Source organism: Perognathus longimembris, chromosome 3, assembly GCF_023159225.1.
Source record: "Perognathus longimembris pacificus isolate PPM17 chromosome 3, ASM2315922v1, whole genome shotgun sequence".
Taxonomy (NCBI): Eukaryota; Metazoa; Chordata; class Mammalia; order Rodentia; family Heteromyidae; genus Perognathus; species Perognathus longimembris.
In genome coordinates this window covers 120,029,409-120,042,105 of record NC_063163.1, presented here as the reverse complement: position 1 = coordinate 120,042,105, position 12,697 = coordinate 120,029,409, and the positions used below count along the sequence as shown (strand labels likewise).

The 12,697-nt window shown below is 56.2% G+C and overlaps 1 protein-coding gene across 5 annotated transcripts in view; it reads right to left on the bottom strand.

The window, feature by feature from the left end:
* The window catches only part of Gramd1b (GRAM domain containing 1B), a 79,866-nt gene that overhangs the window by 40,606 nt on the left and 26,563 nt on the right, over nt 1-12,697 (bottom strand). The window contains exon 1 of one of the 5 annotated variants that reach the window (XM_048344032.1): nt 1,174-1,504. The exons of the other annotated variants lie outside the window; for them this stretch is intronic. The gene's annotated coding sequence lies outside the window, so the exon portion shown is untranslated. Of the gene's footprint in view, nt 1-1,173; nt 1,505-12,697 lie in introns of those variants that run through there. 5 annotated transcript variants of the gene reach the window in all.

Genomic DNA, 12,697 nt, shown 5'->3' with positions numbered 1-12,697 from the left:
AGCCCCAAGACTGGCAAAAAACAAAAAGGAAGGAAGCGGGGGAAGGGAGGGAAGGAGGGAAAAAGGGAAGGAGGGAGGAAGGGATGGAGGGAAGGGAGGGAGGGAGGGAGGGGAAGGAGGGAGGGGAGGGAGGGAGGGAGGGAAAAGCAAGCAAGCTTACTGGAGAGCGTCTGTGCCCCGCGGCAGGAGAGGCCGCCCTCCCCGCAGCCTGGCTCTGGCTGGGGCTCAGCAGCACCTCGCCCTGAGCAAGGGCAGGGAGGGCAGGCTCCCAGAAGAGCGCCTCTCTGCCCCATCACAGTTCACACAAACGCCACCCGCACACCCTGGCTTGTAATGGGTCCGTTCCACCTGACGGACCCCAAGGCGCAGGCGTCTGGGAACACCCTGCGCCCCCTCCTCCGCCCGGCTGGACCGCTGACCTCCCTGTGGGCATCGTGTCCATAATTCAGGGCACTTCCCGACCCTCCTGCTCTCCCCCCCTTCAGTATCAGAGGACAGTAACGCTTTCCCCCAAACCTTACCCAGTGGAAGAAGGCAGCGTTCAGCTGTGCCATCTGCAACGAGTCGGCTCACTCAATCCCTAACCTGCTCCCACCGCGTGCTCGGGAGCCAGGTCCTACCTGGGACGTCCGCGGCTGGTGAATCCATTCCCTGACTAACTGGCTTAAGGGCAAGGTCCTCGGGAGGGGACCGCGGAGGTCAGGTCACCCTTCTTCCACAGGCATTCCTGGGTGGGCGAGGGGATGGGGCCGGGGACCGGCGGGGGAAAGGCCCGTCTCCAGCTCCAGCCAGCGGGCCCATCCCCACAGTGCCGCAGCCCGCACCCCTCCCTCCCTCCCACTCCCCGCTGCCGGGCCCTTCCCGCAGCTTCTGTTCATCCCGGAGTTTGGAATTCAATCCAGGAACAGGCATGACAAACAGTATTTTTCATTTCCATGGAGACAAGAGCCTGCGAGAGAAGTGGGACTCCACGCCTGAAATGCCAAAACAGCCTGACCCACTTTCCCCCACCCTGCCTGCACAGGCGCGGCCGGGTCCCACAGAGCCCGGGAGAAAGCCGGAGCCGCCACGACCGCCACGGGCGTTCCAGAGAGGGTCCAGTCACGACCACGTCTGGGGACGCCGCGCGCACCGTGCCAGAGGCCCGGCAAGGAGTTCTGCACGCGCGCTGACCCGGAGGCCGAGACTCAAGCCTCCGAGGAGAAGACCACGCAGACCGACTGCCCAACTCCTTCCGCGAGCCAACGCCTCCCTGATGTCTTCGGGGACCATGCCCTGGCCGTGCCAGTCCAGCTTCCGTGCGCCATTCTCTTCGCTGAATACAGCAAGTGCCCAGAGGCTGGTGTCTCTGCCCGAGCCTCTTTCTCCGGAGTTGTGAACATTGGCTTCTTTACAACCTCCCGATCCAAGCTCAAAGGTCAAGTACGGAGCAGCCTCCTGACGGCCGCCCCATCCAACGGGCTCTCCTCCCCCCTGGCCACCAGCACCAGGCCCTCCCCTGCTTTCCCTTCTCTGCGCTTACAATGGCCTCCTTTCCCGGCACCTCTAGCCACATGACTGCCACACGTGCGCATTGCAGGACTGAAGGAATTGACTGCCTTTGAAAGCCACTTGTTCTAGTGTAGCCTCTCTCTCTCTCTCTCTCTCTTCTTTTTTGCCAGTCCTGGGGCTTGAACTCAGGGCCTGAGCACTGTCCCTGGCTTCTTTTTGCTCAAGGCTAGCACTCTGCCACTTGAGCCACAGCGCCCCTTCTGGCCATTTTCTATATATGTGGTGCTGGGGGATCGAACCCAGGGCTTCATGTATACGAGGCGAGCGCTCTTGCCACTAGGCCATATCCTCAGCCCCTGTAGCCACTCTCTTAGACACATTTTTCTTAAGCTGGGCCCCAATCAGCCTTCCTTAGAACTCTAGCCTCCACTCCTAGGCTGATATCTGGATCCATGAAAACTACAATATCGCTATCCTCCAGACTCCTGGCTGGTCTTGTCAATTTTTAAAAAATAGATATCAGAGTCTATCGATCAGGGTTTAAAATCTCAAGCTCGCCAGGCACCTGTGGCTCACGCCTGACATCCTAGCGACTCCGTAGGCTGAGATCTGAGGTTCATGGTTCAAAGCCAGCTTGGGCAGGAAAGTCCATGAGACTCGTATCTCCAACAAACTACTCAGAAAAAGCCAGAAGTGGCATTGCCGCTCAAGTGCTAGAGCGCTTGCCTTGAGCACAATGAAGCGCAGGGGCAGCACAAAGGCCCTGAGTTCAAGGCCCAGGACCTACCACCCCCCCACCCCACACACACCGAAACAAAAATCCTGGGCTCTTTGGTACCCTTGAGGAAATAACTTTTTGGGGCACCCATGTTCCTCATCCGTCAAAGGGTCATAGCCTACCTTACCGGCATGAGAACGTTAAGAATTAACTGCGTTAGACAGTGCCCCCCCCCAATGCAAACAGGCCCCCATACTTGCTCATGAAACTCAAGGAAGGGTTAGGAGTGGGCTGTGAGCCAGCAAAGGACGGAATCCATCTCCCCAAGACGTTGGGGAGAGCACCCCCGACTGCCCCTTTCTTCCGTACAGACGCGGAGCGATGAGGCAGAACGCACTGAAATCAAACACGGGAACTTACAGGAGTCGAACAACTTCCTCTGCACGGGCGCGCGGGCCCCCGCCATCGGGCACGGTCCTGCCGGGCTGGCTGAGCCGACCGGGAACTGGCGGCTCAGAAGTAGCCTCCCTGGCCAGGAGCCCCATCTTCCCGCGGAGAGCAGGAATCCCCTCTGGGGTGGCCTGGACGGCAGCCCCTGGCTGCAATGGTGCAGCGCCACGGGAGGCGGCAGCAGACAGGTCTGAATATCTCGCAGGCGGGTTTTGAACTCCATGGCCCTTATTTCCCCATGACTTTCAATGATCACTGTGGGTCTAATTCCGGGAGCTCAGCAGCCTTTAGAAATTAAGCTCATCTTGCTATTTCAACATCATCAAATCAGCATGCTCTGAGGGCCTCCCACTTTATAATCACATATTCATCTCAACAGACTATGGGATGGTTCTCTGTGTCCACACAATGTTAAACATGATACTGGGCACAGACAGTACTTTCTAACCTGACTGCCATTGGCCTCTGCCAATCCCACCCAAAGTATTTCAGACGCTTCAGCGTTCAAGGGAATAGACATTGAAGAGGAAGAAAGGTGCTCAGCTATTCCAGGAAGCCCTTTCCTTGAAAAAAAAGATTTCCAATCCATTGGAAAAGATTTCCAATCCATTGGGAGACTACCAGCCCCTGAAAGGAGGCAAAGAGGAGTTCAACTGAGTGGAATTTTGAGTTCCAAAGTTTGCTCCTGGAGGGCCGCCCCCCCACCCCCCGCTCCCAGCCCCCCTCAGGAGAAGCGTTGCCACTGAAACTGGAAGGAATCTGGGCAGGATCCATCCATCCATTCACCACCCACCCACCCACGGGTGAGACCATGCTCTGTGCCAAGTAATGTTCCAGACATGAGGAATACTGTCTCTGACTAAGAAACTCACAATCTGGAGGAAGAGATCAATGTAATTACTAACATCATGTAATCGGAGCTGCTTGGATTCAATCAACATCCCTGTAATCACCACCTGTCAAGGCGGCCCAGCAGAAGAACAGCGCGTGAGGCGTTCGGTGACGTTAGGTGACGCTGCAGACTCACTGCCTGCCCAGGGTAGAGTCCGGGGGGGGGGGGGGGCGGGGAGGGGAGGGCGGAGCACTCCTCTCAGAAATGCAGCGCCGACCGTTTGAGAAGGGTGCAGGTACCACCTAACCCCCAGAAGAACGTAAAGGAGAGGATGCGCGTGCGCGTGCAAGCGGCACGCAGAGCACAGCGCCCTCTCTGGGACGGAAGGCTTCGAGGCCGTTAGGAGACGCACGGACCTCGGCGCGCGGGCGGGTTGGGGCAGGCAGGGCTCCCGGAACCCGCATCACCCGCTTTCTCTCTGGTCAGGGGACGTCAGTTCCCGGCTAGGCAGCGGGCCCCGGGTGGGGATGGCTGGCGGTACGGTGAACCCTTCCCTTGGCTCACCTGCCTGCCTAGCCGGCCCCCCCTTTCTTCACCCCTGGGACTCAAGTCACGCTCCCGCGTCTTCTCTGGGAGACAGCAGACCAGAAACATCTCAAGGAATGACTGCTACATCCACATCGTGGAAATGCTGGCCGAAAGACGATCCTAAGAGCTCGGTCCACGACAGGCAGACAGCCAAGTCACCCAAGCGACGTCCACCGAATGGCACAGACGTTCAGCGTACGAAACCCCACCGCTCTGCCTGGTCTTCCTCCTCGTTTCCTCTTTCCACCAGAAGGAAACCTTTCAAGTATGTTCCCTGGCACTTCGCACCCATTCTCACATTCTGGCTTTCCTAGACTTGAAGTCCGCGGCCCCTCCTTCCCTCCCACCCATCTGGCTTACAGGATTCTAGGTCCTTCAACCTACTCTCAGAACTTAAACCCAACAAACCAACAACAGCCTCCGTGCAGAATCTCCACCCAAATGTCAATTAGAGGGAGCTCTTTTTTTTTTTTTTAAAAAAAGAAGTGACCTGATATGTAAATAAGGAGCTTTTATTTTAAGCTCCAAGCTGTCCTAGAGCTTCTGACCCGAGGCCCTGTTCCCGTGAAGTGGGTTCTCCCACAACTCTGGGGTGCCCCCACAAAGCCTCACAGAGCAGAGCTGTGGGTCTCACCGCTCGGGGCACCGTGGCCTCCACGCTCCATGGGTTCTAGTCCATCCTCCTCTCTCTTACGGCCCAGGCTCCAGAGAGGGCCCCCCCCCAGCTCTGAACGGAGCAAAGAAGCACCCTGCGCACCGTGTAAAAACCAGAGCGCAAACCTATTTGGGGAGTCATCTTCTAAAACGAGGGAAGCTGGAATTAGTCATGGTTTTGGGGCGAGCCTCTGGGTGTCATTCTGCCGCCTTATCCTGCAGCAAGAGAAAAGCATGACGTCTGGTTTGCACGCACACCCGCCCACCGCGTCCCCCCCCCCCCCCCGCCGAGCCCGAGTTCCGGGGAGTTCGGGGGGGTGGGGGGACCAGGAAGAAGTCACTCCGCTTATTCTAACCCGTGTCACACTACAAATCCTGACCGGCTCATTGGGAAGACCTCTCTGTCCGATGCGAAACCACGGGCTTCCGGGTTTGTCTTTTCTGGACACACACACACATCCCTTCTTACGTACGTGCAGGTGTTGGGGCGTTTGCCTGTAGTCTACTATAGCTACTTAAAAGGATGAGCACTGAGGATGCAGGTTCGAAACCGGCCCAGGTAGGAAAAATCGATGAGACTCTTATTTACAATTAACCACCAAAGAAGCTGGAAGGAGAGCTGTGGCTCACATGGTAGAGTGCTAGCCTTGAACAAAAAACCTAAGGGACAGAGCCCAGGCTCTGCGTTCAAGCCCTAGTACCTGCACCAAAAACAAAACTCTTTTTTTTTCTTTAAAAAAAAAAAAAGGTATCTACCTCTTTAAATGGTTGGAAGCAACGCAAAGACTATTTTGTGGTATGCCCAAGCACTTCAGAGTCCGTGAATAAAGGCCATTTTTTTTGTGTGTGTGAGCACAGCCATGGAGTCATTCATTTACAAGTGTCTCAGCCTTGATGGGAAGCAGGCCGGAGGACCAGCGACAGAGACAGGACGGCCCCCAACGCCGGCCACATCTTTCTGAGTTCGCAGCCCGGGTCCTTCCCCAGAGCTGCCTCTTCTCCTGCCAAGGACGGGCAGGAACCTGTGTCCGGGTGGCTACGCGCACAGCCGCCCGGCACCCGCAGGAGACGCAGCACCAAGACAGGCGAGAGGAGCGTTTCGTGTGTTTTTGTTTGTTTTTCTTCTGGGTAACACGATTTTCCAAAAGTTTCTCTCCCTTCCTTCTCCCCCAACGGACATTTCAAAGTTGCTCCGATGCCTGAGAAGTTACCAGAGGTGCAGATTCCTGGCTCCCCACCCCCGAGTCCTCCACACGCTACTTTGTTGTCACAACCTCGCGGATGGCGTTTCCTCTGCCCCTTCTTCTAAGGCTGGGTTTGTTTGTTTGTTTGTTTTTAATGGAAAGAAAAAAACAAAACTTCGTCCTGGACTTGTCTCACCTACAGAGCGCTGTTCAAGCAAGGGCTTGAAATGCATGCCTAACTCAGGGTGAGCCGTCTGGAGGGGAGGGAGGGGAGGGGAGGCGGAGGGTGGGGGGGCTTGAGGGCTGATCTCAGAGCAGAGACACCCATCACCCCCCAGCCCGGCCTGGGCTCTTAGTTAAAGGTGGGCTCCAAGCCCCAGGTGTCCCCAAATCAGCACCGAAGCAGCAGGGCAGGGAGAAGTGGGGAGAGGGCCCCCCCCCCCCCCGCCTCGGCTGTGCATTTCCTCAACACCCAGGACACCTCTGTGAGTCAGTGGCAGCTAAGCTGAGGAGGGACGGCCGGGCTTCCCAAAGCGGCTTCTCCTCTCTGTCTGCAGGTCAGACCTGGGTGCCCAGAGGGGGGACCAGCAGCGTCCGCCCCTACCTTCCCGGCTTTGGCTCCCTCCCACCCACGGAAGTCGGTGGGTGGGGACTGGAACACACGGCCCGTCCGATCTCCTCCCCTCCCCCAGGAGCCAGGCCACCTCTCCGACTCTGACGTTACCAGGAATCCAGTCCTCGGACCACCTGTCTACCTAGTCGGAGGGAGGGCGCGGCCCGGGGCACCGGGGGCCCCTCCGGCTCGGGCCAATCAAGGCTCGCCTCCAGCGGCGCTCCGGGACCGGGGCCGGGGGCCGGGAGGAGCGCCGAGGCCGGGCGGGGGAAGTCTCCGGTAGCTCTGCAGCATGATGTCACTTACGGTGGCTGCTTCAGATCCCCACACAGAGCAGACGCAAACATGGACTCCACATCTCATTCTGCCTCCCAAGGTTTGTGCTCCCGGCAGCCCCGAGCCCCGCGCACACCACCGAGACACAACGGGTCCTCGCCACAGCCCCCCGGGACCCCCACCCCGGCCCCAGGACACCGCCACCCCTTGCCCCCCCCATCCCACGAGGAAACAAAGATAGACTGACACGCGCACACACACACAAGCGTCAGCACGAGGTAGCACTAACCTGGAAGCCATTAGGAACGGTAGCAGAGAGCCGGCAGGGGGGACTTATTCATTCATGCATTGGGCAGGGGGGTGGGCGGGGGGGGGGGAGCGGGGCCGGCCGAGGTCGGAGGGCCTCACCTCCACGTCCACCCCCGCCCCGTCTCTACCGAGGAGGGGGCTGGGGGCTGGGGGGGGCGGGCTCTCATACACCGGGGGGTCCCCGCGGAGCCGCGGTCTCCGGCCCTGGAATTCTCGGCATGGCCCCCCGTGGCTGTCCGGGCCTCCCGCCCCCCTCGGTGGCCGGGGCTGGGGCGTGGTGTGGCCGTGCGTGGGGCATACAGAAGTCCCGGCTCGCTCCCTTTTCCCCTTCCTCCCTCCCTCACACACAGCTGTTCCGAGCCCCGCCACGCACGCACGCGCACGGAGGCACAGACACACTCAGACACGCGCCCTCTCCTCTCGGGGAGACGCGCGCGCGCGCACGCGCGTGCACACGCACACACACACACACACACGCGCGCGCGCAGCCGCCCGCAGGTTTACATAATGCAACTCTCAGGTGCCGTCAGCTCCCAGCGATTCGCGCCGGCTCGGAGGACGGAGCCGCCGGGCTGCGGGGCGCCAGTGCCCGGAGCCCGGGCCCCCCGCGCTGGCACCCATCATCCTCCAGGTGTTGCCCCTTAGGTTAACCCGGCCGAAGGAAGGGCAGGCGCCTGGCTCTAAATGGAGCCCGGCCTCCTCCCCCGAATGACAGCGGCTCCCCCGGGTGAACCCCGGGAAGCAGGAGGAGGGGGGCGGCACCGGACGCGACAGGGAAATGGCGAGGGCTTCTCGGGGCCAGCATCCTGACTTCAGAGACCGCAGACAGCCGCGCTGGCTTCCCCGCCGGGCCGGCCTCTCTCCGGGAGACAGGCACGTGGTAAAGGAGGGCCACCTGAGTTTTCGGGTTCTCCATCCATCCGCTGACATGACAGTACTTTGAAATATGGCTACCCCCGGGTCTAACCGGGACCATCTTGGCCACATGGTGGATGACAGGGAATTGGTTGAACTGGCACCATCTTGGCTTCTGGGCAGGTGAAGTTCCACCCCCAGGGGAGGGGCGTGCCTGAGTTCCTGGAGGCCGGGGCGGGGCCTTGGACGCCGGTGACTGCCAGTCCTGAGGCACGAGTTCTCCAGACTCTCAGCTCTCGGAGCTCCCAGTGACACAGCCCCCTGACGAGCCACCGATTTTCACTATGCCTCCAGTCTCCCGGCTCTCCTCCGGGCACCAAGGCCTCCCATCCCGTCTCAGCTCCCCATTGGAGTTGATCAGGCTTTCTGCTCTTTCTTTTTTCTTTTTTTTTTGGCCAGTCCTGGGCCTTGGACTCAGGGCCTGAGCACTGTCCCTGGCTTCTTCCCGCTCAAGGCTAGCGCTCTGCCACTTGAGCCACAGCGCCGCTGGTGGCCGTTTTCTGTATATGTGGTGCTGGGGAATCGAACCTAGGGCCTCGTGTATCCGAGGCAGGCACTCTTGCCACTAGGCTATATCCCCAGCCCTCTGCTCTTTCTTAACTCTCATGGTTCCGTTTCCTAACAGTATTAAGTATATCTGAAGCTGCAACTTTGGGGGAGATATATGTCTACCAGCAGTTGCTGGCTACGGAATGAAGACTCCCCGAATCAACCTCAGGGTCTGGCGATGGAATTCCCGTCTAACAATTGGTGCCGAGGTGCACGGTCCCTAGGTCAACCTTCGGTCTGGTATTCTATTCTGCAATGATATCAGGGAAGGTATTTGTCCTCAAAGTACTTCTGTTGACATTAAGACATTCAATTCCCACCGGTCATGCCAGGAGGTCTCAGTGGCCCTACCAACAGCTGAAGATGCTGAGTCCTAGAAAAGGCAAAGGTCTCCTGGCCCATCATGCTCCCATAATGCCTTAGGCTCAATTGCTTCTTCCCAGAATGCCCGGGGTGGCCACTCCACTGAGGAGAAGAGCTGGGATAGCACATGCCCCACCCATCCAGCAATCAGCACAAAGCCCAGGGGAGAAGAAACGGAGGACCCCACAGTATTATAAAAACTGCCTGCCCAGGCCTGGGGATATAGCCTAGTGGCAAGAGTGCCTGCCTCAGATACACGAGGCCCTAGGTTCGATTCCCCAGCACCACATATACAGAAAACGGCCAGAAGTGGCGCTGTGGCTCAAGTGGCAGAGTGCTAGTCTTGAGCGGGAAGAAGCCAGGGACAGTGCTCAGGCCCTGAGTCCAAGGCCCAGGACTGGCCAAAAAAAAAAAAAAAAAAAGCAACAAACAAAAAAATTATCTGGCATGTTCCTACTGCTAAAATAAACAGTTAAATGGCAATTGAATGGTTTCTGTAAACCGCTAACCAAAAAGAAACAAAAAAAACTGCCTGCCCAGGGCTGGGAATATGGCCTAGGGGTAGAGTGCTTGCCTTGTATACATGAAGCCGTGGGTTCCATTCCCCAGCACCACATATATAGAAAACGGCCAGAAGTGGTGCTGTGGCTCAAGTGGCAGAGTGCTAGCCTTGAGAAACAAAAAGAAGCCAGGGACAGTGCTCAGGCCCCGAGTTCAAGCCCCAGGACTGGCAAAAAAACAAAACCAAGCAAACAAAAAAGCTGCCTGCCCAGAGGGCTCCATTGGATTCTTCATCTCTGGATGGAGAGTCGGCTACTTTCCTTTCCAATAACTTACTCAGTTTACAGGAAGAAAGGGAGGGAAGGGGAAGGAGAAAGGGAGGGGCTGAGCCGGAACTCTCATCACCTAACTCTACCCCCAAGGATAAGGAACTGCCCAGGCTGATAACATACCTGAGATAATCCGCTCAAAAGAGAACAGATTTCCTTTGGCCGGGTGGATGGCTTCAGGCCCCAGTCACGGGGCCCCCACGCTTTCCAGCCCCTGAGGCCGTGTCTCCAGCCTCGTTTTCTCTAGTTATTCTGGTGAGGAAGTCTAGAATTTTTCTGCGTGGGCTGCCAGGACTGCAGTCCTCCAGAGGTGGCAGAAGCCACCGGGGCCCGGCCTGCTTTCTCGCTGAAGACAGTCTTCCAGCCTCTTTTCCTTGACACCACAAAATCAACTTGGACTTAGGTCTGGATCCGAACCTGAGTTGGGCTGCTTTATGAGCCTCTAAACCTGAGGGGTCACTCCCCCCCACATCCTATCTAGATTCGGTTGCTATCTGGAAAAAGCCAATCAATACGCCTTTATTCTTTTTATGCTGAATAGATGAGAAAATAGAATTAAAACTTGACAGGTTGAGTGCCCGCCCTTCCCCTGCCTGGAGCAGCTCGGGTAGGAAATGCCAAACTTGATTGCAAATTCTGTTGTTCTTTGTTTGGTTTTGCATGCTGATCCTTTCTGTGCTCCAGCATGGCACTGGTGGCGGGTCTGCACCTTGGTACCGAAGGCCATGCTCCGTGAAGACCAGAAGTAAGGGGTGGGTGGGGACAAATACCTGGCATTCTCTCCAGCCTCCACCATTCCCTGGGTGACTTTGGACGCCTGTGCTAGCTCTTCAGGGACTCCCTGGTGTGCACTTTACATAAAATGCACCTGCCCATCCTTCTCCTCCACAGTCCTGTACTGATGTATTCTGATCACTGATGTATTCTGGTAACGTTTGGTTGAAATGGTAAAGCCAGTGCTCACTTGGGAAAGGTTACGCACACTTAGCTTCAGATTTCTCCATCCCTTTTCTCTCTATTATTCTTTTCGTGAGTAAAGATGTTGAGTCACTGGGACATTTTCATGCGTGTATAGAAGTTTCCTTGATCTTACTCTCTCTACTATCACCTTTAGATCAGTCACAAAAATAAGAGAATTGCGCCAGGTTGTGAGAGGATTATATGATGCAAATAGATGTGATATATTTTCTAATTCATAACTAATTCTAACATAAACTATGTACCTGTGAGACAAACAGAAGCTACTACTCTCTATACTGGCCAACAGCAACAGCTACTGTTGAAAATCAGCACAATAAAAGAGATTTCTCAGTGCTGAGCGGATACCCATCCATCATTGATGGAGTCTGAAGCTAAGAAAAACAATCTCCATTTCCTAAGACATGAACGGTAAGTAGGTGCTGTGACCTCAGCCATCAAAATGTGCTCCACCTGCTCCCCCTGCTTGGGAGCTCATTACCCAAGAAAGTTCCGGGCCAAGCAAAGCCAAGTCTCTGGCCTACTCTATTATGGAGAATATAAACCTTTCTTTCATAATAAATGCTCCTCACTTGAGCTACAATAAAGCCAAAATTATCCTGATAACAGCAAGAGTACTTTCAAAGTACTTATTAGCAAATGCAATTTGCTAAACCCCTGATAAGAATGATTTCATTGAATGTAAAAGATGGGGACTCATAATCCCCAATTTTTCGATGAGGCAGAAGATAATTTGATCGTTTCCCATAGTATACAGTAATTAAACAGAAGAACATGTATGGGAACACATCCAATCTGCCTTTCCCGAGTTCACTCTTATCTATCACCCTGTGTCAGCCAAGACCTTAGAGCTAGAGAGACACAGTGGCTCACACCCGTAACCCCAGCTACGCAGGAGGCTGCAAAGCCAACCCAGGAAGCAAAGTCCACGAGACTATCTCCAGCTGGGCAGCAAAACGCTGGAAGCAGAGCGGCGGTTCAAGTGGTAGAGTGCTATCCCTGAGGGAAGCAGCCAAACAAGAGCAAGAGAAAGAAAAGAAAACAGGACTTGAGAAGACGGCGGTGGACCCACACCAAGTCATAACATGCGAAATGAATTCCCTGACGGACACGATTCAGTCCCCACATTCAACCACTAAGCGATCCAGGGCCGCTGTGATCCCTAAACTCTCTTCTGTAAATGGACAGGAAATGGAAGGTAAGGTAGGTGCCCTTTTCTGAATGAAACCTCTCTCCCAGAGACCGGAAAGGCAGGCGGCAAGCAGCTTCTACTCGAAAAGAGCGTGAGGAGGCTGTCGGTGTGGCTTAAGTGAAGAGAGAGCGCCTGCCTAGCAAGCCCCAACACCTGGGGGTTCAAACCCCGGAACCGCCAGAGGGAGGGGAGGGAGGAGAAGAGGGAGAGAGAGGAGGAGAGGGGAGGAGCGGAGGGGAGGAAGGGATTTCTCAGAGGTCTGTGTAGTATAACAGCACTTGGCAGCGAGCACCACGACCTGAAGTCAGGAAGAGGTTATGAGCTGGATCTACCCAGGCGCGTGAAACGACTTCAGTGGAGTTGGGAGCATGGCTCAAGCGGTAGAGCACCAGCCTGGGGTGGAAAGGGTAAGGGGCAGAGCCAGGCGCCCTGAGCTCAAGCCCTCTTACAGGCGCACGCACGCACGCACGCACACGCACGCACACGCGCGCACACGCAGATAAAGTTAAGGAGAGAATCAAGTGACAGTCAACAGGATGGTGCTTCTACACAGGTGGTTCTTTCCTTAAACTGCATTTCATCCAACTGATGAGGACACTTAGCTCAAGCTGGCCCTTACCAGCTCCCGTCACAAATTCATGCTTTTATCACATCAGTCCTTTACACACACACACACACACACACACACACACACACGAGAAACCGCCTCAATCACAGATTTACGCTTTACCACATCTTGCTACTTCTATACACAC